Source organism: Giraffa tippelskirchi, chromosome 1 (assembly GCF_054371585.1).
Source record: "Giraffa tippelskirchi isolate mGirTip1 chromosome 1, T2T-mGirTip1v1.2.pri, whole genome shotgun sequence".
In the NCBI taxonomy this organism is placed as follows: Eukaryota; Metazoa; Chordata; class Mammalia; order Artiodactyla; family Giraffidae; genus Giraffa; species Giraffa tippelskirchi.
The window spans coordinates 99,002,279-99,029,488 of NC_137275.1; the positions used below are offsets into that span (position 1 = coordinate 99,002,279).

The 27,210-nt window shown below is 35.5% G+C and overlaps 1 protein-coding gene across 1 annotated transcript in view; it reads right to left on the reverse strand.

Annotated features, from left to right (window-relative positions):
- Positions 1-8,838, reverse strand: part of NDST4 (N-deacetylase and N-sulfotransferase 4) — a 311,607-nt gene extending 302,769 nt beyond the window's left edge. Inside the window, exon 1 of the mRNA XM_081562786.1 lies at positions 8,450-8,838. The gene's annotated coding sequence lies outside the window, so the exon portion shown is untranslated. The remainder of the gene's footprint in view (positions 1-8,449) is intronic.
- Positions 8,839-27,210: the final 18,372 nt, after the last annotated feature.

The following is a 27,210-nucleotide window of genomic DNA, read 5'->3' on the forward strand; positions in this document are numbered from 1 at the left end:
AAAGGATGCTGTGGAAAGAATTTCTGCCATGAGTAGGAACACGATGGTAGTTACCAAGCGCTCTCGTGTTTCTCATTGTGGAACTCCAGGGGTGTTGATAACAAACATTCTGCCCACCTCAAAGCCTGCTTTGCAGTTGGTTAAACTATTCAATAAATAACAAGGAAACAACTGGGTAAAATTACATAATAGCATAATTTTCACCTGTTTACATGGTTTCCACATGCAAAACAAGTTTCATTTGCCCAGTCCTTTCCCCCCAAATACATTCTGATGATGAATAAAATGTCTTACATTTTATAATCTCCCAGTATTTTTTTTTTGCCAAATAACCTTCCAAAGTAAATTATTTTGGTTCGGTGCCTAGAATCGTTTAAAACCATTTATAAATAACTTTTGTGATAATTCTAGAAAATTTGTCAATATGGTCACCACATGAAATATTTTTTAGTGTTTTACTAGAGAAAATTGCAAATGAAGTAACATTTGTATTTGTTTTAGTCCTATCCAGTTTAAGTTTCTGAACCTTTGCCTTCTTGTGTTCTTCCAACCCCATGTTTTTCCTTACTCCATCATGCCAGAAAATTAAGATAAACTATTTGGCATCTTTTACTGACAGTTTTTCTTCTGCTTATGGTCTGGTTTCCTTAAGATATTTGAATGTGAATTAATGTGATGAGTCAGATTAAAATGTTAGTTAGTGAAAGACAGATTTAATGTTATTAATCTTCAAATATGTGATAAAATTACAGTAGAGACAGTGTAAAATGTGATTTAGCTCATTACCTCCAAGTGAAGAGGATTGGAATCAGTCAATACTCATCACTCAGGAGTTTCTTTAAATCAGTACAGAATGTTATATTGCAGGCCAAAGTCAGAGTATTGATGCATGTAACTATTAATTTAACACCTCTCTTGTTTCCAACATTGTATTAGGAACTTTATGTATATTGTCATGTTTAACTTTCCCAGAAATTCTATGAAGTATAATTATTACTGCTGTTTGAAGGGTTAATTTGCTTTTTCAAGGTTATATTACAAGATTCTAATTTAGCTTTGGTGGAATTTAACATTACCTCCTGGCTTCTACTGTGCTATGATGCCATCTCATCTTTAAATCAATTCATATTTGCTTATATGACTGCAGCTCTTTTCTAGAAAGTCTTATACTTCACAATCAAGTCAAATAATCTCTATATTCCTTATCATGTAGAAGTTCATAGAAGCCAGAAATATCTTTCTTACTCATGCATCTAATCTTTAGATATTTTCTTTCTTGGACTGGCTCAACAGAGAAGTAAAACCAATACATTTAAATTTTTAAAACTCAATTCTTTGCTTAATTAAGAAATTTATCATGTTGTTTTCTTTGAGGACTTACACACTTTATAAAATGAACTTTTTACAAAAATTTGGTCTTATGCTCTAGGGCGTATTTCGGATTAATACATATATTTCTTCTATATAATTTGTAAGCAATCATTATTTACTTGAATGCTGTTGACCAGTCTTCTAACCAAATGCTAGAGCGGAGTTTTAGGTGGGTAGAGTGTTCATGAAAGCCTTTATCCACATTCCTTATAGTTACACAATGTAAAACACAAGACACCTCGGTAGCTACCATTTGTCTCCTACTCACAGCAGACATTCCTTTCATGAAAGACTTCTGGAAAAGTGCTGCTCCAACCTTCATTGATTGCTTTGATTGACTGCAATCTCACTGATTTCCAGAATGTACAGTTTCTTCTGACATTGCACAGAACCACCTCCCAATATTTTTCTGCTGGTGTCACATAATATAAAGCAAATCCCCTTTCCATTAAGGAAACTACCCTGTGATATATAAAGGTAACTGTAGTGTTTCTCCATAGTCCTTTTCCCCTTAAATATCATTGTTTCTTCAACTATTGTTCACAAGCCATGCTTCCCAGATGCCACCTCACCTTTTACTTTTATCAAACCCTTGGTATCTCCTACAGGTCAAACACTCTCTTAGTATTCCTGCCATTAAATTTATTGGTTACAGGACGGGCACTGATAAACACACAGTAATTATACCACAAGACAGAGGTATTGTGATCTAACTGTGAGAGTGATGTAGAGTCAATGGTCTACCCTGGGGAAAAGGAAGCTCAGAGACAACTGTTCCTCATATGAGGCATCAGGAACCAGAGATTTGCGAATAGGCTAAATGATGTCAGACCTGTGCTAACCAAGGTCACTGTTTCCTTGCTCTTGATACTGTGATTCTGTTAATTCATTTTAAGTTTGCATTAGCATTGTATTAGCCTTATTATACTTTGGGTTCTTGTTTGAAGTACATTTGTAACTGTTGAAATGTTTTAAAAAATTCAGTAATTACATTTACCCTTCTGTAATTTCATTATGTTAAGTCCATTGTTCCAGTCAAGTGAGTAATGATTAGGAATATTGATTCTTACACCCACCAATTTGTGAGAATAAGATAGGGGGTCAGTTCTTCTGCTGCTAACATTTCAATAATAGTACTCACTTTCAGTCTATAGGAAAAAATACAATAATTTGAGATCTTTTACTCACACACAACTTTTAAATTCTTTGTAAGTGTAAAGAGGAGAAGCAAAGTTGAGAATTACATTTTCTAAAATTGATTGGTCTTTCTATTTTCCGGAGAAAATAACACTAAATAGTGTGCTGTGTCCTAAGCTTTACCAGACAATTTCACAGAACCAAGGATAATAATCATCAGGTAGAGTTAAAATTCAGCTTGGCAGCTTGCATTTTATAAGAAGTTGCTACTCCTTGTTGCATTTTTCTACAAGATGGAGTAATATTCTCAGTTTGGCATGTAACTTTTCAATAGGCTTTCTGAGCATCAGTTCATCAGAAAGATATTTCCTGACCAGCTCTGTAGCTGTCACTTATACTCTTTAAACCACCACCTTGATTTATTCATCTTTATATACTTAATAGCCCATAGCATCTTATTTGTTTAATGCCTGCTTTTTTCCCACCAGAATACAAGCCTCCTAAGAGTTGTTTTGTTCACCCTAGTATCTTGAATGATATTTGGCACATATTGAGAGTAAGAAAGAATATTTATTATCATTATCACTATGAACATTACTGAATAAAAATGATATGCTATTTTTTTCTGTTTAAAGTGAAAAATATGTCTAGATGGAGAAACAGAATAATCTAAATACTAAGTTGAGTTCAACTTTGACTGATTTGAGCATCTTTTTTGTGTTTATTCAAAAAGTGCCCTATTCCAAGAAAAGTGGCGTCACAAACAGATATAGGAGCCATTATACTTGAAATGGATTAATAAGTGTAATTTTTAAATGATTGCCTCCGTTTGATTTTACATATGTGAAATCTCAAGTGCATTGACATAACTATTAGTGAAAGATTGGTTGTGAAACAAATGAAATTTAATTCTTATTCTAATTATCCATTTACACTTTAGAGTAATGAATAGAATTGAGACTTTTATATGCGTTCACAGGAGCATATGCATCTCTGCATCTGTTTCCTTTCTTGTATTAATCTTTAGTGTTGCTATATTTATATCTGAGGTTTAAATTATTTTTGTGTAGGCGTGAAAGACTATTCAGTACATCAAGAAGAACTCTTTTGAGATGTCTGATGAAATATGACAAATTCTGTGGAACAGCAGTCTACAATTGAATTTCTGATTCAGGAATGGAGTCAAGCCAAAGCATCTTAATGTGCAAAATAGCTTTCTCTTCTCTCTTTTTCTTCCATTAGTATGGCAGTCAGCCTTTAGGCTGAATATGAATGCTACTATGCTTAAACTATTAAGTATAAAAATGATTTATGGGAGTTTAAAATACCAGTATAAGGATTATTTACATTTATTATTATTTTATGTTTGCCACTAATCTGCATTTGCTGCATAAAAAAACAAATTCCACTAACAATGAAAGGGAAGTATATAGAAAAGGAGCAAAGGACTCTACTTAAAGAACTTAGCCAACTAAATGAAAATTCATAGGTAGGAGGATAGTCAATAGTTTAAAGTTGACATAACTACTTCTCTGACATGAATTTCCCATCCTATCTCACCTTTTATGATTTAATGATCTTTACCCCCCTTTTCTGTGCATTTTTCTACCCATTCTTGTGTTCAGACTCGGCCATTAGATAAACAATAGTTGTTGTACTAAACATGAGTGGTGTGCTCCTCAAGTTTGCAAGAGAGCATTTAAGCTGAAGTGGAAAAACAAAGACAAAAGAAAGGAGGAAATGGGGAAGAGAAGAAAGGAAAAGAAGGAATGGAGAGAGGGAGGGAGGAAGGAAGGAAGGATGAGAAAGAGGTAAGGGGAGAAAAGGAACAATGGTGGGAGGAAGGAAAGGACGGGGAGAAAGGGGCAGAAAGAGAGAGGAAGAAAGGGAAAGAAGGAAAAGAACAAGGTCAGTGAAAAGAGATTAAGGAAGAATTTCTACATTTACTTTTTGTTTGAATACACTGAACCTGCCCAGCTTTCAACTTCGGTAAGAATAAGGTGGAAAACAAATTCTATTAAAGACTTTTAATGAGGAGGTTAATTGCTTGAAATAGAGCACAGCTCATGTTTATCTGATGGTGGAAGCTCCAAAATGGAGGAAATTCCTTTAATCTAGGGGAAAAGAACTCTTAGTTGTGTGCCTGCACATGTGTGTTAGCTTACTAAAAGTTGCCTTCTTACTGAAAGCTACAAATATTTAAAACATTTATTTCCAAGAAGTCTAAAAATTGAGTTTGGCACAGAAGTTTCTGTTCTAGAACTTAATAGAGTCATTAGTTTTGTTTTCTCAGATACTTTATCACCAAATTAAGCTCCCAAGCATTCAGTGCTTTTTAACTCTTTGATTTTTTTCTCATTTCCTTAATTCCAATTCATTAATCATGATTATCATTTAGAATTCATAGAGTGTCAAATATATCTCTTGAGGTAATATTTTTAAGGTCATCTAAATATGAAAATTTTCTCAATGAGTGACTTTGAAAGCCAATATTTAGTTTGTTATATACATGCTATTTTGTTATAATCTATGTCATGACCTGAATTATATGGATTATTAATGGACATAGACAAATTATAAAAAGACATATGAAATAAATATATCAATTTATATCAGCAAACATGTTCACCAGTAGGAATGCAGAATAAGTTACTATTCACTTTAAAAAAAAAAAAATCTACTTGTCTTGAAATACTAGAAGCCATTGATATGTTTGGGTTTCATTATCAGACTATTTTGGATTGAGGGAAATCTGTTATCAATTCAATATTATTCCAAAAGAAATTTTAGATTTGTCAACTCTAGAATGTGATAGCATTCCTTAGAAAACTGAGATAAAGAAACTTGGAAATAAGACTGTATTTATGAAAGTTCTACATTGCAGTTGACACCTCTAAGTTCTGAAGACTGCTGAAAATAACTTTAAAAGAGTGCATTTGACACTCTGTAACAGTATAGCTGAAAGTTTCCTGAAGTGTTAAAGAAAAGGTTGACTAAATGTTATTCCCTGATGGCTGAAGGCAGCAGCATTATGTCTGCCACCTGACCCATTTTTTCTCACTTCATAAACTTAAAATAAATCAACAGACAACACGGTTTCCCTTTTTCCTAGTGGTTTGGAATACATAATGGATGACAGTTAACTTTCTCTCTGCTGTCTAGCTTCACAAGATGTGTATCACCACAGTTTTAGTAAGTCTACTTCTACTGTAAATCTTACTAGGCCAGTTACTTTCTGAAAATCTTCACACTTCTTTTGACATGTATCCATATGTGGTATTTCTGACCACTCTGTCATCTCCAAGACAGTGGTGAGACAAAGCATCTCATCTTTATTTCTCTTCCTGCTTCTGAGTATCAACTATGTTTTATAGGAGTTTCAGCTAGACTGTTTACATTTTTCCTGAGAGCAACCTTTAATAAAGAAGACAACTTTGTTATTTGAAAATTTTACTCTACTCGGAAAGTATATTTGTTCTTTAAATCTCCCACAGTTTTACTAGAGAAAAAAAAGGAACACTTCAGGTTAGATTTTAAGCATAATACATTATCAATGAATTTCAGCCCAGAAAGAATTAACCTTCTGGGTGCACAGCTTCTCTGCCTTGGCTTCCAGCCAGGACTGATATTCTAGCTTTATTTTATAAGTTTCCCCAGCTGCTTTCCAAATTTGGGGAGACAGCACCAGTTAGAATCTTCTAGTTTGAACAAAACATGCTAAATGTTTCTCTGTTCTTCTCCCTGAGTACATGCTACTATATGAAACACAGAAAGTTTGATTTTTGGATTTTATTCTTAAAATAAACCTTTCCTGCTCAAAGAGAATCTGCTAGATAATCATATAAGCATAAGACTTATTGGGTACAAATATTTTACTGACTTAGAAGCATTTATCTAGCATTTTTAAGGAGTAAGGTTAGCACTTAGATTCGAACTAAGAGACTACATTTATTTAAGAATGATTTTTTTTTTTTTGAGGGGGGAGAAAAGAAAAGGTACAATAGTTTGAATATTCAGATACAAAAGACTGTCCTTTGATTTGCATACATATATAAACATGTATTTCTATTTTGGCTATCAAATATAAAAATTCCAAATAACGATTTTACGTATTTATATATAAATAGTCTCCATTTACTATTTTTTTGGTATTTAAGGAAAATCATCTAAATGGACACATTACTTAGATAATAACTGCAGATGGAGAAAACAAAATGCAATTTACACACATTTTCAAGTTTATGGAAAGGAAAACAAATATTAAAATACTTATGAAGTTTTATCTTTTCTATTTAAGAATGACACCTGAGTTTCTAAATTGCATTTATATTTTCCCTCTAAGGGTGAGTTTCAAGTTATAGTTAAAAATCTCCATTAGCTTATCATGAGACTTCTATCAATGTAGGTGCTATGATACATATTCACAAGATTTCTTATTATAATAATACCAATAATCACAGCAGGCATTAAAGTATGTTAGATTCTCATTTTTGCATAGAGATAAATGTACATGGCAAATACATTTCACTTATTAATCACTCATTTTTTATGAATTCCATTTGAAGACGTAGACTCTTCTAGTCAGTAGACTTGACATTCTCTACATATATCTGCTTCATGAAAAAGCCATGACCAACACAGCATCTACTTGGCATCAGGATATAGCTAGCAGGAATATTTTAATAGAAGAAATTTAAATTATTTTTCTGATATAAAAAAGACTTTTTAAACCTTTATGGGAAAAAAACTGCATCCTAGTTTTGGAGAGATCCAGGCAATTACAACAACTTTTGTCTTCATGTATTTCCATTTGTGTAAAGAAACTCACAGGTTTTGAACCATAAAGTTGATGAGAAAGTGAATAACTAAAATAATTAAGACAACACATCAACAACTCTGTATGCAATTTACTTTAAAACATTTATGATCTTAAGTTGAAAAATATTCTGATAAACTACACTATGAAAGAAAGAAAAGGGGAGTTTGAAAAACACATAATAAAGTATAAACTATTGGAACTTTTCTAGAGTTATATTAGAACTCACAGTACAACCTATCATAACAAAATATAGTATCACTTGAAAATACTCTTGACAGTAACTCTGAAAAATACAGCATCTTATAAATGAGGACAAATAACAAGGAAAACACAAGTTTAAGTTTCTATTTATATTTAGCTTTCTCTAATCAGAGATTTTGGAGGAGATAAATGAAAGTCATACTTTAAGTAACATCTCTTATATTTCAATTTATTCTGGGCAGGAGGAATTTGGAGGTATTTACAGGTATAACATAAAGCTGTTTTTATCCTCCTGGGAATCTGTGCTTATGGCATATGACATGTATTGTTCTAAGAATTTGTTTTTCTTTCCTAATAGGACCTAGTAGAAAAGCATCTATTTCTTTAAAAGCAATTTATGGCTGTATCATACAATTTCAAATGTCTGTGACAGCTGTTTCTCTAAAGCAGACCATTAGGACAGAACGTGGTCATAAATCTCAGGTCCCAAAGAGAGGAGTTCCCATCTTGAGTAATTTGAATGCCATGTTATCAGTAATACCTCTCAGGGAAACATTTATAACTCCACAGTTCAGCTGTTGAGTTTGGAATATTTGCATTTCAATATGAAAAGGCTAAAACTGTTATCAAGTGGGGTCTTTATTATGCAAATATTCTGGCAATAGTTTACAATATTTCAAGTTCTGTCTTTTTTTAGGCAGGACTGTATTTTCCGTTTACAATGCAAATATAACTTTATAATGACAGGTAAGAGTACATATGTTGAAAAGGGAAACTGCATTTGGTATAAAACTACATAAATCTTCTACATAAATCTTTCACAAATAAAACTTTATTGTGTTCAACTTGTTTACATAGCTTAGCAACATATATTCATTTAATGCACACGCCTCCATTTCAGCAAATTAAGCAATAACTTACCTAGAGAAGCATTTCATTTTTTTTTTCTTTTCCTAACTTGAATTTATCCCGAGTTAGAAAATGAGATATCCAATATTTCAGGTTCCTCGGGCTCCAGGTTAATTAGAAGGAGCTTTCAGTTCGTACAATCTGCTTTAATATTCCGAGAGCACTCTTTAGCTCCAGTCCTAGTATCTGAACTCTTCCAGCAGAGTCTCTTTTTATTTATACACACATTGTCCTTTTCAAAACAAGCAGCCAGCTGGAATGATTCAAACCTCTGTTCAGCACACCGTTAAAATGCAGCTTCCTCCTTGGACACGAGAATTACACCAGGGAGCGGACCGAGTACAGCAAAAAGGCTATGAGAACTATTTAATCACCAGAATACCAGCTGCTCCGCTCCACTCTTGCTACTGCTGCTCTGCTTCTTGTTTTAGCTGGAGTCGGTCTTTCCCTCCCTCCCTCTTTCTCTCACATCTCCAGAACTAGAAAGGCAGCCGGTTTATGATTGGCAGAAACAGCCAATTCCTTCAGCTAATCATCCTCAAGACTTTCAAGGACCTGGAGCTGTTGTGATGTCATCCAGTCAGGGGGATGTTACACATGAATACATTCCAACAGAAGCTAATTCAGAGATCAGCTGCATTCCTCTCACACCAGCGTGATTGATTAGATGCTCCTGAAGGATTTGCATAATCTTTCATTGTACAGTTGGACTATTTCCTATGAAATTCGAGAGTAAAATTCCACTTTGCAGCTAGGACACTGTACCGAAAGATTCTATTGGGTGAAAAAAGAAAAGTTCATGACACGGTTTTCTACGGTAAGTGTTTGCTAGTCAAGCATGAGTTATGAACTCAACACAAGCCAACCATGAGCAGGAGGAAACTTGAAATCCTAGTGACCTATGTATTCCTGAAATTAATAATAATGTTTTAGATCATAACAAATGCTAGAAGAAAAAAATGAGTAGGCATATGTGTGTGTGTTTAGTGTATAAACGGTTTCATTGAGGTAAATTACTGAATTATTATGGAGAAGTTCTATTCCCAGCATGGACAAAAGTTGTCCCCTTGTCTCATTTTCCATTTGGCAATATAGGATGAGGATTACCTGCTTTTTGTTCTCTACTAACTCATATTAACTCATAAAATACAAATTGTATTTATGTAAAGTTCTTGAACTTCTTTATCCAAATACATGCAAGATAAAGGTAGAGTACTTTCAAGTGTATTTCTCCATTCCAGGCTATCTAATTCTTCAGGCTCTTATTGTTTCTATTTTATTTAGTCTCCACCATTTAATTTAATGGAATAAAATGTGTTGATGACATTTTGGCCCAAGACACCTTATAGGCTAGAGTACAGAACTGCAGGCTCTTGTCAGGTTCAAAGTTCTATTCTGGGATATTTGTGTTTTGGTGAGAAAGAATTCTGCTAGAATTGCTGGGGCAGTATCAGTGACCCTTTCATTATGCTGCAAGTGGAGGCGGGGGTTGGCCCTCAAAACACACTTTTATTGGTGATATGGTCTTTGGGTGAATAATTTTAATGGATTCGGTGTTACTAACATTATTACGCTGCAAAAGGTTTAGACGGTCAGCACACTCTAGGCATATGCTAAGTAGAGAATAGGAAAAAAATCTGGTAAATTACAGAGACTATCTACCTGTTATTTCCTAACCTAACAATACTATCATTACTAGATAAGGGATTGTGTGTCAGTTATTTTTTCAGGTGCACAGGCTAAAAGTTATGCTAAAGAAAAATTTGTATTTTAAAAATCCTCAAAGACTCAAGGAGCTACTAACTACCCTTAAAGAATCTTTGGAAGGCAAAGATTCATTAGAAGATCAATTCAAGAATTTCCATAGTGATTCACCTCAAAATGCAAAATGGAGAAGTACATTGCAGCTAAACAGTTCAATAACATCTTAATAAAGTAATTATTATTAAACAACAAGCTAAACACTACTGAGAAACAAAGTAAAATAAATTTAAAAAGCTGATTGAAGTTTTTTCCATTTTATGGAGTTTTTCATACTAATAATGTCTTTTTATTTATCCAAGTTTAGACATATACAAAAATGAAAATATGTCTGACATATACAGAAATGAAAATAACATTTTAAAATTACTCTAGTATTTTAGGCAGTGGCAACCCACTCCAGTACTCTTGCCTGGAAAATCCCATGGACGGAGGAGCCTAGTAGGCTGCAGTCTGTGGGGTCGCTAGGAGTCCGACACGACTGAGCGACTTCACTTTCACTTTTCACTTTCATGCATTGGAGAAGGAAATGGCAACCCACTCCAGTATTCTTGCCTGGAGAATTCCAGGGACGGGGGAGCCCAGAGGGCTGCCGTCTATGGGGTCGCACGGAGTCGGACACGACTGAAGCGACTTAGCAGCAGCAGCAGCAGTATTTTATCCCATTGATATATTTCTATTTCACAAGTCAATAAAGAATTCTACTTTATCAGAGTGATTTCAGTTATTGAAGCTGTATGAAATAGAGTGATTTTGACCACAAAGCCATGACATTAAAACATGGAGGAGAATTTATATCCTTAGCTCTGGTGACAACCATAGTTGGTATGAATTGATTACAAGCAAAAGTTGTTGATAAATTTTTTATCCAATTAGTCTGTAAGCAATCCTTGAAGCTAAAGCAACAGCATTATTATTTAGAGTGAAATGAATAATAGAGCTAAAACATTTTTACAGTATAAAAGTGTTATAAACAATATTAATGGAAGATAAGTAATATAAAATACCTTAAAATATTGTTAAATGCTAACTTTAAAATAAAAAAATTCCAAACTTCTGAGTTATACTTCTTAGTAGGAAAAGGAAAAATAGCGATTTTGCTATGCTTTTCTTATTGTTTATTCAGAAATAAACAAAGTCTTGGGGAAAGAGGTTCACACCAGATACACCATGTATAAATGATGTGAGCCAAATGAAAGTCCTTTTTTTTTTGGCTACTCCTGGGAAAAGTTGGAGAAATTCATAATGTCCATTCTAAAATTAAAGATAAAATAACCCCAAAAGCTTGAGTAGTTTTCTTATAATTTCTCTTCTGTGTTATATTTTCCAGTCATTTAAAAAAAAAAAAAAAAAAACTTTGTGAAAATTTTAATTTTTATCATTTTCTCATCTGCCATGATGGGAAAATGAAATGAATGACCTTGACTGTTGCAAAGAAGAAATGCGATATGCAAAGGAAGATAGGAGGAATTATTTTCTCAAAGGGTTTTTTAATCACTCAGCCTGTGTTCCACAATTGAAAGGCCTTGCACTTGTCAGTATAGCATCTACCCAGTTAGCTTGTAATAATACACATAGTGCAAAGCATTTGCCCACCTCCTCATAGTTGAATTCTATTATTTTCCTTTTGATGTCCCATGAAGTACAATATAATTTTTTCTTTAAGATAGAGGTTCAGGTCCAGATAGGGCTTCCCAGGTGTTACAGAAGTGAAGAATCCACCTGCCATTGAAAGAGATGTGAGTTCAATCCCTGAGTCTAGAAAATACCCTGGAGTAGGAAATGGAACCCCCTCCAATATTCTTGCCTGGAAAATTCCACGGACAGAGAAGCCCTGGTGGGCTACAGTCCATGGGGTCACAAAGAGTAGAACAAGACTGAGCGACTCAGCACACACACCAGATCCAGACATATATTAAGTCCACAGTGGATCTTTATTAAACTTAATTGAATTTGTTGAACTAATAAATTTTTGGAGCTTCACATATTTTTAGTCAATTGCTATCAAAACTTCTTTTTTAATTGAATTACCTTAAAAGTTCAAAAAATGTATTATATACATTGCTTTCAAATTGTAAAAATTAAAAAAAAGCTTAGAAAATATTCCACAATACATATTTAAAATGTATCTAAAGCATGTAAAGAATGTATTGGTGCCTGTATACTCAGTAGAAGAAACAGAAACCAAACCAAACACATTTATTAAAGAAACAAACTCATTGGTTTACACATCAGTTCATCCTTTACAGTGAAAGAAGGTAAGTGTATCCACTAATAGAAATAATAGAAGCATTCAGAAAAATCCAGCAAATTTAATTTCTAAACTTTTCATTATTTTTCTCTCATTAACTTTTTTTGTTAATTAAAAGTGAAAGTGAAAATGTTAGTTGCTCAGTCATGTCCTACTCTTTGCAGCTCCATGGACTGTAGCCTGACAGCTCCTCTATCCATGGAATTCTCCAGGCAAGAATACTGGAAGGGGTTGCCATGCCCTCTTCCAGGGGATCTTCCTGACCCAGGGATTGAACCTGGGTCTTCTGCATTGCAGATAGATTCTTTACAGTCTGAGTCACCAGGGTAAGTTTTAAATCCATGCATCTAAAATGCATAGAAATTTGCAAAGAAAATGTCAAAGAATTATTTACAAGTACTTTGCAATTTCTGTGTTTTAAAAACCCTTCACATGCATGCCCAGGTTATAAATAGAAGATAGTATAGCTTTAATATACATTTTTATTTTTCCCAAGTATCATTTCTATTCTTTAATTCTACTGCAAAGTGACAATTTTGGATAACTTCAATTCAAATTCTAATTTATTTTACAATTTACATTGGGCTTCTATACAATGGTACTACTTTCTGTCCCCTTTCCTTTCAATTTTTTTTTGTTTGTTTTATGAGCAGCTTTGCAGTTGTCCCAACTAACACCAAAAAAGCTCTTCTAATATTTTTTTAAAGGAAAAAGCATGAACAGAAAAAAACTGCTGTTCAAAGTTTATGCCTTTGGGGGAAAAGCTTCTAATTGGGCTGTGGGTGACTAATACAAGAGCTTTTTTTTTTAAGGAAAAAACCTGTTGGTAATTACTCAGATAAGAAATCAGGTGAGAAAGAAAGAGCGTAAAGTGAGTTTGCTCCATTGGAATCATATACACAGTGAGAAAAATTAATGCTATGTAGCATTAATTATATAACAAGCATTCCAGTCACAGATTTAAATGGTATCTTATTACACATCTAGATCTCTAGTTAGCAAGTTCCTGAGAGAGGAAAAATCGGGAACCACAGGTTGGAAGAAGAATCCTCTTGCCAGTAACACTGTAGTGCATTGTTTTAGCAAGAGACAAATCAGCATATTAATGCTTCAAATAAATCCTTTGAAGATGCAAAGCTTGAAAGGCCAAGTGAGGGAACAAACAGACTAAGCAGTCCAGTTCTAGTTTGATGGACAACAGCCTAAAGGAAAATGATTTTTAATAAATAGCAGATGTTAGCCAAAGCATTATTGAATCTCAGAAATCTTTGTTGTGTAGCACACAAGTGAGATCCCTGATAAGGTGTGGGAGGGTGAGAGGGGGGAGGACAGTAGAAATTGAATGATTATTCCTCGATCAGATCCCTGTTATAAGAATTTTCAGTGAATTTCACTTTCTGAGGCTAAATAAAAGTGGTTAGAATTCATAAAGTACATTAATTAGGTTACTAGTCCATTGGGAGTCACTTACTTATAAGAGGAGAATCTTTAAATACTGTTAAGTGCTTCAGTATGAATGGGGTATCTACCATAGGGAGTTTCACTTCGTTTCTTCATTTCTCTCTTTTCTTTGTAATGTGTTTGCCAAAATTTCGTTATGGTTTAGTGGCAATTTCCTTTTGACTTAGGCATTACAAGTCAAGTCATTTTATATCCTTTAATTTAAAGTCCAAAGTGCTCAAAATGAGAAACCTTCTTGCAGACCAGAATCCTAGCATCATGGTGATAAATTTGTAAGAACTCTCTGTCCTAAAGGGCATTTTGTTTCATCTGTTAGCAAATTCCTTTTTATTTAGGTATCCCAATATCATTTGTTTCTGTCTGTTCCAGTCCTTTGGGGAAATAATCTCATTTAGGAGGTACTCCTGCTAATGTTGTGATCAGCATGGGAAATCTTAGTGTTTCACCCAGGCTTCCTAAATCAGTTTCTGTCCTGTTAGCTCCAGTGTCTTACTCTACATTCCTATCCCACTGAGACAATTCACCTGCTGATGTCACTCTTTCTCTTGTTTGGTTTCATTGTAGTAAGTGTGTGTTGGAGGCAGTTGAAAGGGTAGGTTGTGAGCAATGGTATAAGAATATGATGTTTGAAAGTTAGCCAGCGATGGCTGAAAACCTCCTTTATGCTGAGAGGTGATACAAATAAACATATGAGATATAGGACCCAGGGCCAGACTGTACTCCACCTGTAAGCCCAGTGTTGCCTTCTGAACCAGCTAGTGATTGGATATACAGCACTATATTGCTACTATTACCTATCTTAGAGACACACACTAATTTTGAATCCCAGTCATAATCCAAGCAATGGAGTTTTTGCTTTTTGAGGAGAGAATGACCTCTCTCTCTCTCTTTTTTTTGTTTGTTTGTTATATTCAATAGTTGGGGCAGTGTCATAGCACAGAGTAGATATATGTAATTAAAAAAAAAATTTATGAATGAATCGTGGCAAGTTAGAACTAGGAAATGGGGAAAGGGGTGCACTAATATTTACATACAATATATTTTCAATGTAATCATTGCACCAGTTCTGTATTCTACAAAAAGAAATAACAACTCATTTCAAAATGAAGGCACAAAGATGTATTACAGAGCAATTTTCCCCATGGATAAGAAAACCCAGATTAGTTTTTCATTTTAGAACCCATGTCATTTAAATCTCCCTAACATTACTCATAAATAAAAAGATTTAAGTAAGATTAAAGTCTTCGTTTCTTCTTTAAATTTGCATTTGTATTTATAGAATCAAATTTGTATTGATTTGTATTTATAGAATCAAAGGAATGACACTGTAATTTCTAAATCCTCCATCATAATATGATTTTTCTTTTATATTATATTTTAGTGCTCTAACTGATGTTTCTCTTTCTGAATAGAAGTTATCATACATGAAATGACTATAAATTAACTGGAAATACAATACTGTGATGACAAGATATTTTGCCAAAAGAAGACAAAAGAAATAATTGAATGCAATATAAAATAAATAAAATGAATTCTGTAGTGAATAAAGTAAAATGATACAATAAACACACTACATAATGAAGGAATTATAAATCTGTTTGCCAGTTCATCTGTATATGTCTGTTAGAAGGTGAGGAAGGAAGGAGTGATTAAATTTAGAAGGGGCAAAAAAAGCATGTGATGAGAGTGAAAGTGATCAAAAAAAATACTACTCTACTAAAATCTTCAATATTTCAGATTCCCGTAGAGGGCAATATTGTATAAAAGATGGTGAACCCAGAATCTGCTAATTCATCTTTGTTGATATGCTTTAAAGAAATGGCTGTTACCATAAATTTGGTGCTATACTTCCCCTCAGACTCTAAAAACTAATATATAAAATGATGCACACAAAAACACAGAGCAGAGACTCATCAAACGCAAAGAAAATTAATTTGGTATCCTACTTACTGGTGGATTACTTGAATGAATAGCCTCCAGTTTCACCTATAATTAGACTCAATCACTGAATCTCAGACATAGATTTTTTTTTCTATCATATAACTACTATGTATATGGTTAGTCTAGTGAAAATATGAATGGAATCGTGCCTTCTTCTATTCCAGAAAAAGAAAGGTAAACTAAAAATAAGATGAAAGCCACGTGTATATTTCAAATCTAACATTACCGAATCACAACAATCTGTGGTAGGGCATGAGTGAGACCCTGGGAGAGATGTAGCAAGGTTAATAGATACTAACCAGGGATAAAGCCATAATGCAGGAATAAGGCAGTTATATATAGCTATATGTCTTAAAGCTATTTCTATCACTAATCATGCATCATTCATTTACTTTCCTATCTCTCTTATAACTTGAAAAATGGATGCCTCAACATAAGTCCTTCCTTCTCCAAGAGGTTAAAAATAACTACAACTTGAAGCATTTATTCACAAGTTATCTTCATAGTAACTGCTAATTTGTATTGAGAGTATACTGAAAGTAGTAAAGGAAGGTGGAGAAGGCAATGGCACCCCATTCCAGTACTTTTGCCTGGAAAATCCGATGGACCCAGGAGCCTGATAGGCTGCAGTCAGTGGGGTCGCTAAGAGTCGGACATGACTGAGCGATTTCACTTTCACTTTTCACTTTCATGCATTGGAGAAGGAAATGGCAACCCACTCCAGTGTTCTTGCCTGGAGAATCCCAGGGACGGGGGAGCCTGGTGGGCTGCCGACTATGGGGTCGCACAGAGTCGGACACGACTGAAGTGACTTAGCAGTAGCAGCAGCAGCAGTAAAGGAAGGACACTGTACATTGTACAATATCACTAAATCTTGAGATCTCTTTTAATATCCAATTGTCTGTAGATTTCAATATATGTGGTGATACAGAGTACCTGGCTTATGGGGCATGTTCTAATAGTTTATCACATATGCCTCAGATGCAATTCTGAAAGCGAGATGACTTCTAAGTTTCCCTTGTTATGGAATGTCCTCTCCAAGATTATTATAATGATATCATATAGGAAATACTATCAGGCTAACATACATGAACTAAAATGGATAAAACTGTAAGTCGAATTTTTTGTATCTTAGTTATAATATACAGAAAACTAGACTTTTATTTAGGACATTGCTTTTTACGTGAAGGTCAAACCAAAGTAATATGAATTGTTTAGTTGAAATTGTCATGCTAATCTTTAAAATCAAGTGCAAAAGCAACTCCTCAAGTCAAAATAATTAACATTTCTCTGTCTGCCAAACCAAGGTGTGTGTGTGCGTGTGTGTGTGTCTGCAATTAAGCAGGAGCTACATTTGAAACAATCTAGTTTACTCTATCTCAGATTTCCATATTACCTTGGAAGGACTTATTCCTCCAGCAAGAACCATTATTCGACCTGACTCTTCTATGTCTATTGTTAGGGTGATATAGAGAAAGAACATATCTGTCAAAAAAGTTCTCAGTCACTATTGTCAGCAGATGTTTGCTTAAATATGCTTGCTTTCATAATATATTCAATACCAAAGTCATGTTATCTTCAAATCATTTTTTAAAGTATTTAGAGTTTACAAAATATGTTCCCATAGATTGTTTTGAGTCTCACTGTGATCCTGTGATTAGTGCAGAATGTGTTCATTGTCACGTTAAAACATTGAGATGCAAGCAGCAAATCTGGAGTCTGCAAGGGAAGTCAGTGACTCCCAGCCTTGTTAACTTTTCACTATACCAAAGAGTTTCCCTAAATGAATCTGTCTAGAGAATGCTCTTTTATATAATTCTGTAAGCTGAATGACCTTTCAGTTGGTCATCTAAAACCCTATACTCTACAAAACACTTGATGGGGTAGAAGTGGTACTTTCAACCCTTTTGTATGGCAAGTTATCAATAATTTGGTAACATTCACATTTCAATATCTGTTCCAAAATATCTTGTAAAGAAAAAGTCACTTACATAACAACTGGTCTGAAGGGTCATACAGCAAGAAGGATTTTACTTAGGCTTTAGAAATACTAAGCAATATTGGGAATCTCAGTCATTGAAATACGGTAATGGAGAAAATAAAATAAGAAAAATTTATGAGATTTTCTTTTCTTTTGTATTGCCATATACTTGATTTACAATATTATATTAGTTTCAGGTATACAGCATAGTGATTCAATATTTTTATAAATTATATTCCATTTTAAGTTATTAGAAAATATTGGCAATATTACCTGTGCTGTATGGTAAACCCTTATAGCTTATTTACATTATACATAGTAGCGTGTGTGCTTTAGTTCCCTACCCCTATCTTGTCACCCCCTCGCTGCTCCCCTTGTCTTACTGATAACACTAGTTTTATCTCTATATATGTGAGTCTATTTCTGTCTTGTTATATTCATTTATTTTTAGATACCACACATATAAGCAATAACATACTTATTTGTCTTTCTCAGATTTATTTATTTATGCTTATTATTTAAGCATAATAGTCTTTATATATTGTTAAAAATATCAGAATTTCCTTTTCATGGTTGAGAAATATTCCATCTTATCTATACCACATCTTCTTTACCTATTCATCTATTGATGAACACATAGGTTGCTTCTAATACCTTGGCTATTGTAAATAATGCTGCTATGGATGTGAGAGTTGGACCATAAAGAAGGCTGAGTGCCAAAGAATTGATGCTTCTGAACTGTGGTGTTGGAGAAGACTCTTTAGAGTCACCTGGACTGCAAGGAGATCAAACCAGTTCATCCTAAAGGAAATCAGTCCTGAATATTCATTGGAAGAACTGATGCTGAAGCTGAAGCTCCAGTACTTTGGCCACCTGATGCAAAGAACTGACTCATTTGAAAAGACCCTGATGCTGGGATGGAGATCAGTGGAGAAATAACTCCAGAAAGAATGATGGGATGGAGCCAAAGCAAAAACGATACCCAACTGTGGATGTGACTGGTGATAGATGCAAAGTCCGATCCTGTAAAGAGCAATATTGCATAGGAACCTGGAATGTTAGGTCCATGAATCAAGGCAAACTGGAAGTGGTCAAACAGGAGATGGCAAGAGTGAACGTTGACATTCTAGGAATCAGCGAACTAAGATGGACTGGAATGGGTGAATTTAACTCAGATGACCATTATATCTACTACTGTGGGCAAGAATCCCTTAGAAGAAATGGAGTAGCCATCATGGTCAACAAAACAGTCCAAAATGCAGTACTTGGATGCAATCTCAAAAACGACAGAATGATCTCTGTTCGTTTCCAAGGCAAACCATTCAATATCACGGTAATCCAAGTCTATGCCCCGACCAGTAACGCCGAAGAAGCTGAAGTTGAACGGTTCTATGAAGACCTACAAGACCTTCTAGAATTAACACCCAAAAAAGATGTCCTTTTCATTATAGGTGACTGGAATGCAAAAGTAGGAAGTCAAGAAACACCTGGCGTAACAGGCACGTTTGGCCTTGGAGTACAGAATGAAGCAGGGCAAAGGCTAATAGAGTTTTGCCACGAGAACGCACTGGTAATAGCAAACACCCTATTCCAACAACACAAGAGAAGACTCTACACGTGGACATCACCAGATGGTCAACACCGAAATCAGATTGATTTTATTCTTTGCAGCCAAAGATGGAGAAGCTCTATACAGTCAGGAAAAACAAGACCAGGAGCAGACTGTGGCTCAGATCATGAACTGCTTATTGCCAAATTCAGACTTAAATTGAAGAAAGTAGGGAAACCCACTAGACCATTCAGGTATGACCTAGATCAAATCCCTTATGAGTGTACAGTGGAAGTGACAAATAGATTTAAGGGACTAGACCTATAGACAGAGTGCCTGATGAACTATGGACAGAGGTTCGTGACATTGTACAGGAGACAAGGATCAAGAAAATCCCCATGGAAAAGAAATGCAAAAAAGCAAAATGGCTGTCGGAGGAGGCCTTACAGATAGCTGGGAAGAGAAGAGAAGCGAAAAGCAAAGGAGAAAAGGAAAGATATTCTCATCTGAATGCAGAGTTCCAAAGAATAGCAAGGAGAGATAAGAAAGCCTTCCTCAGCAATCAGTGCAAACAAATAGAGGAAAACAACAGATTGGGAAAGACTAGAGACCTCTTCAAGAAAATTAGAGATATCAAAGGAACATTTCATGCAAAGATAGGCTCGATAAAGGACAGAAACGGTATGGACCTAACAGAAGCAGAAGATATTAGAAGAGGTGGCAAGAACACACAGAAGAACTGTACAAAAAAGATCTTCACGACCCGGATAATCACGATGGTGTGATCACTCACCTAGAGCCAGACATCCTGGAATGTGAAGTCAAGTGGGCCTTAGAAAGCATCACTACGAACAAAGCTAGTGGAGGTGATGGAATTCCAGTTGAGCTATTTCAAATCCGCAAAGATGATGCTGTGAAAGTGATGCACTCGATATGCCAGCAAATTTGGAAAACTCAGCAGTGGCCACAGGACTGGAAAAGGTCAGTTTTCATTCCAATCCCAAAGAAAGGCAATGCCAAAGCATGCTCAAACTACTGCACAATTGCACTCATCTCACATGCTAGTAAAGTAATGCTCAAAATTCTCCAAGTCAGGCTTCAGCAATATGTGAACCGTGAACTTCCAGATGTTCAAGCTGGTTTTAGAAAAGGCAGAGGAACCAGAGATCAAATTGCCAATATCCGCTGGATCATCGAAAAAGCAAGAGAGTTCCAGAAAAACATCTATTTCTGCTTTATTGACTATGCCAAAGCCTTTGACTGTGTGGATCACAATAAACTGTGGAAAATTCAGAAAGTGATGGGAATACCAGACCATCTGACCTGTCTCTCGAGAAACCTGTATGCAGGTCAGGAAGCAACAGTTAGAACTGGACATGGAACAACAGACTGGTTCCAAATAGGAAAAGGAGTACGTCAAGGCTGTATATTGTCACCCTGCTTATTTAACTTATATGCAGAGTACATCATGAGAAACGCTGGGCTGGAAGAAACACAAGCTGGAATCAAGATTGCCGGGAGAAATATCAATAACCTCAGATATGCGGATGACACCACCCTTATGGCAGAAAGTGAAGAAGAGCTAAAGAGCCTCTTGATGAAGGTGAAGGAGGAGAGTGAAAAAGTTGGCTTAAAGCTCAACGTTCAGAAAACTAAGATCATGGCATCTGGTCCATCACTCCATGGGAAATAGATGGGGAAACAGTGGAAACAGTGTCAGACTTTACTTTTTTGGGCTCCAAAATCACTGCTGATGGTGATTGCAGCCATGAAATTAAAAGACGCTTACTCCTTGGAAGGAAGAGACGTTACTTTGCCAACAAAAGTCCGTCTAGTCAAGGCTATGGTTTTTCCAGTGGTCATGTATGGATGTGAGAGTTGGACGGTGAAGAAAGCTGAGTGCCGCAGAATTGATGCTTTTGAACTGTGGTGTTGGAGAAGACTCTTGAGAGTCCCTTGGACTGCAAGGAGATCCAATCAATCCATCCTAAAAGAGATCAATCCTGGGTGTTCATTGGAGGGTATGATGTTGAAGCTAAAGCTCCAATACTTTGGCCACCTCATGCGAAGGGTTGACTCATTGGAAAAGACCCTGATGCTGGGTAGGATTGGGGGCAGGAGGAGAAGGGGACGACAGAGGATGAGATGGTTGGATGGCATCACCGACTCGATGAACATGGGTTTGGGTATACTCCGGTAGTTGATGATGGACCGGGAGGCCTGGCGTGCTGCAATTCATGGGGTCGCAGAGAGTCGGACACGACTGAGCGACTGAACTGAACTGAACTGAACTGATGCTGGGAAAGATTGAAGGTGGGAGGAGAAGGTGATGACAGAGGGTGAGATGGTTGGATGGCATCAGCAACTCGGTGGACTTGAGTTTGAGCAAGCTCCAGGAGTTGGTGATGGACAGGGAAGCCTGGCATATTGCAGTCCATAGGGTCACAAAGAGTCAGATATGACTGAGTGACTGAACTGAAACTGAAATGAATGTTAGGGTGGGTGTATCTTTTTTAGTTAGTGTTTTCATTTTCTTGGATATATACAAAGGACTGGAATTGCTGAATCATACAGTACTCCTATTTTTAGTTTTTCGAGGACTTTCCATACTTTTTTCCATAGTGACTGTACCAAGTTACATTCCCACCAACAGTGTATTAGGGTTTCCTTTTCTTCTCATGCTTTTCAACATTTGTTATTTGTAGAATTTTGTGGAGAGCCATCTTGACAGGCGTGAGGTGATGCCTCATTGCAGTTTTTCATTTGCATTTCTTTTATGATTAGTGATGTTAAACATCTTTTCAGGTACCTGTTGGCCATCCATCTGTATATCTTATATGGAAAAAACATCTATTCATGTCTTCTGCCAATTTTTTTTTTGACAAGGTTGTACTTTGTGAAATAATTTTATTTAAATCATACACTTTTTTTTCAATTTGTGAAAGAAAGATGAGCCAGAGAATTTCTTAGATCCATCCTATGATATCAAAATTTAGGTTACCAGTTTACAAACTTCTTTAGCCCACATCATACACACACACATACCAGAAAGAAGTTTCATAAAGCAGTTCTTACTATAACTATGTACATTGCAGTTAATACTTTCCTTTTTGTCTTATTTTATTTCTTTCTATTCCATTCCATAAACATTTGCAATGTTAATCTGTTAATGTAAATGCACATAATGAGCCATGGCCTGCATTTTGGGGAAAAAAGGAAATCTGGATTCATTAGATATCTATACAGTACTGAATATAAAAATATCAAGTCATTTCCATAGTTTTATAATTGAAATTTTTCCTAATTTTTCCATTAAGCTGATTACTTTCACAATCTTAACAGATACTGGTCCTATTTCACAAAGTGACCATCAACATAAAATACCGTTCTTTAGAGAATATAGGTCCAAACAGGAAGACTAAGTTAACATATAAACACAGAAACAGAGCTTTGGATTGTACAAAAATAACTCTGGCTTCTTAGTAGAGAACAATGTGTGTTAGTCGCTCAGTTGTATCTGACACTTTGTGACCCCATGAACTGTATGGACTGGAGCCTGCCAGGCTCCTCTGTCCATAGAATTCTCCAGGAAAGAATACTGGAGTGGGTTGACATTTCCTTCTCCAGGGGATCTTCTTGACCCAGGGATTGAACCCAGGTCTTCCACCTTGTAGGCAGATTCTTTACCACCATGGAAGCCCACAGACAACAATAGAGTAACTAATACATTAATTCCCTTTAGGACTTAAATTGTTTGCAATTATAAATTCACAGATAAACACTTAGAAATTCCAAACTTTCAATTAAAAGAAGAAATGAGTTGCCATAAGGCCAGGGAAGGAAGCACTTAATATTTTTTCATGATTATTTGTGGGGAAAATGAAAGTTCAAAGTTAATTCTTATAAGATTAGACTGTTTTTTGTTGTTGTTATTATTTAGTCACTAATTTGTGTCCCAGTCTTTGTGACCCTATGGGCCGTAGCCTGCCAGGCTCCTCTGTCCATGTGATTTCCCAGGCAAGAAATACTGGAATGGACAGCCATTTCCTTCTCCAGACTGCTTTTAGAGTGCCACTAATAAGCTTATTTTAGTTGTGCACTTTCTATGGTGACAGTAGTTCCAATCCAACTCTAAAGTAAAAAAAAAACAAAACAAATGAAAACCCCATGCTTTTCTTCTGTGATATGTGCAGCTAAAGTTGGAGGGAAAATATCAGTGTTTCAGATTAAAGAAGAAAGGAGGAAAATGGAGTGGAATGCAGGACTGGCCTTACATGTTTACTCCTGCTAGTATTAAAGCCATTTGCCACATGACTTTCTGGTCCCTTTCAATAAGAAGGCTACCATATTGCCTCATCCCTTTACTTTGAGTCTGCTACACTATGCGTGTTTTACAACAGAATGAGGAGAAAATGTTCATTCCAAGCTAAGGCCTGAAAGGCATGGATTTCTACTCATTCCCTTGTTTCATTATAACTGTAAGACCATGCCTGGACATGTGGACCAATTCTTCCCAGTTCAGATGTCGTAGCCAACTGTCCAGTTTAGAGCAGAGCCCCTAACTGACCTGACAATGCATGAGCAAGCCTGGCTGAAGCTAGCAGAGCTCAGCTACATTAGCTGATCTCAGTTGATCTGCTGATTCATGAGCAACACAGGAGAAGAGAGAAAGAGGCAGGCTTATTAATGCTGTGGACATGAAAATAAATGAAGCTTTGAGTTACTTATAACCCTTATTATATAAATAATAGTGGAATAGCTAATACATTAATTCATGTTAGTACCATAGCTGCTTGCAGTTGTGAAGTTTCAGATAAGCACTTAGAAATTCAAATCTTAACAATTTTAAAGAGTAAAATTGCTGAATTTGGGGTAGTTTTTTACATAGAATTATTTAACTGACATATAAAGTTGCTTTTCTTTGTACTTAAAAGATTTTAAAAGATCTATTTTTCTTAATATATCGATTATGTGCATTGAGACAAGAAAAAAATAATAGTCACATGTTTTCTTATCACTAGAATTTATTATATGGTTTTGAAGATAATTTATCTATAATAAGACTTTTTTTAAAAAGCATTTTGAAAACGTGACTGAATTGCAAGATTTTGCTTCACTCTGTTTAGCTCTGTTATTTCCTTGATTTCTATTGAGCAAACGCATTCTACCTCTCTTAACAAATTTGCTATTTTATTGCAAAGATAAAGATGGATTTCAAAGCATAGATATCACTGATAGGTGCAATAGAATCTTTTTTCCCAGTAGAAATATGGAGTAGTTAATATTAAAAACAAAAGTTTTAAAAAAGAGGATTTTGCTTTGGTACAAAATGATCTAAAATATATAAATGAAGGCTTTTCTTTTAACTGACATCATTTTTGAAAAAGATTAGGGAACCATCGATTTTACTGTGAAGCAGCAATTGCAGAGAAAGCAGACTGAACTATAATAAAATGCACTTATAACTAAAGACTCCCAACAGAAGTTTCATGTTGGCATAATTTAGTCTGCTTGAAGTAAAAACAAATTAATATTTCATTGATTCATACTTACAAAGATCATTATTTTTGGCCCAGTCAAAAATATAAAGCTAAGATACAATAGCATCATAATTTGATTTCTAACTTGAATAAGGTAGCTGTTGATTTGCTCCTTTCTCTTTCTGTTAAAATTAACTGAAGACATACTAATCCTTCTGTGTAAGAAATAGAGTGACAAATGGTTAGGGCAAGTCCCTCATATTTTGGTTTCAAAGAAGTGATAATAATAGTAACTCTCAAACAATAATATGAAGTAGTTATAATGACCTCAAGAGTAGTAATGCCACCACTAATTTCACCAAGCAACCACAGTTAACAACAGCAACAGTTGATTTCTTGAACCCTTGTAGGGTCCGGGCAATAAGTGATTGGCACTAGTGGTAAGAAGAAGAAGATCCCCTGGAGAAGGAAGTGGCAACCCACTCCTGTATTCTTGCCTGGAAAATCCCATGGACAGAGGAGCATGGTGCGCTACAGTCCATGGGGTCGCAAAGAGTCGGACACGACTAAGCGACTTCACTAGTGGTAAAGAACACGTCTGCCAATGCAGGAGATGACAGAGACATGAATTTGATCCCTGGGTCAGGAAGATCCCCCAGAGAAGGGCATGGCAACCCATTCCAGTATTCTTGCCTGTAGAATCCAATGGATAGGGGAGCCTGTCAGGCTATATGGTCCACAGAATCGCACACAGTCAGACATGACTGAGACAACTTCACGCAGCACACTTGCACACATGTCATGGAAAAACATTTAAATTTTAAGCCAAATCCAAGCCGTGTTAGGATAGGTCTTCGGTGAACCCTTTTAGAGTACACAGGTTATATAAATGTAGATATTTACAGCCTACAATGATTTGAGAGTAAGAATAATAGTAAAAGAAAAACAGGAAGCAAAGCAGGTAAGAACAGAATAGAAATAAAACTGAAGCCTCAGGATAATGCTTATAGCCAACATTGGTATCTTCTAAGCAATTTACTTTTATTAACTCACTTAATCCCCATGGAATATGCACCTCATAAGATACACATGAAGATACTGGACCACAGAGGGATTCAAGTATCTAACCTGCCCCAGGACTGGCATTCGAACTCGGTTTGTCTAGCTCCTGAGTTCCTGAGTTCTAAATTTTAACCTTAATGTTATGGAAATAGGAAAAGAAATACTAAAATGACATGACCAAGTTGGCTGTTTCACTCCATGCTATCTAAAGCACTATTCATTCTTCCAATAGCTTATATCTCAAAATGTCTGAATTATGAAACAGAACAATGTCACAATGGAAAACACAGAAAACATTAAATCATTACAAAGATAACTTTAGAAGCAATTTATTAAAAAAAAAAAGCTCTGCCAGACAATAATCAAATTGAATAAATAAATAGAAATTAAAAGGAATGCCAGCATAAGACTTAAGAATTTACTGACTCACATGAGAAACTTATGGGTCAAGTCACCTGGTTTGACATGGATAGTTCTAGTTAATTTCTATTGTTCAGATAAGCTGTCTATCTGCTTCAGTCTTTTTCTGTTTTTTTTTTTTTTAATTTTTCTTTGACTATAGTTTAAATAATTACATAAACCTACTGAGATTGGTAGACTCCAGTTTTCTACTTCCTATTTCTCCCATATCCTCCTCTTGTATCATGTGCCAGCTAAGAATTGTCATTTGCCATCTGGTTCTACAAGGATTAAGTCACTTGGTCCACAGCAGTTGCCAACCTTCAACATATCCTGAAAGGAATTCAGAGTGGAAATCGGAAATGAAGTGCTCTGTTCTCTGGGAAAACTGTCATAAGCCCCAGCTCTTACATCTTCTCATACCTAGGAAAACACTAAAATCATTAACAGAGACGTCTGCTCCTCCTGATCAACAGCAACTCTCTCGTGACTAGGGGTAAACTTCTGCGAAAAATGTGTGCTTGGTTGCATATATTCCCCTTCACCAAAATCACTTACATACTGACACCTCACACACACTTCTTCAGAGCAGTTCTTCAAAACTGAGAGGATATATCCAGGCCATACTCTCCATTTTGTCCCCCAAAAAAATCTTAACTCAGAACTCATGTGTGCAATTTTTTTTCCCCATTGACACACGTGAGACACATGTAAACCACGGAGTTCTTACTTTCACATGTGGTTAGAAATGAAAAGATTATCAGTAATAACACATTTTTTTTCTTTCTTCCCTTGCACTGCTTCAGTCTCAACTCCCAAGCTCAGTCTTTAGGATATTTGCTGATAAAATGAAGGTGATTGTATAATAGCCAAGTTAGCCAGGAATGT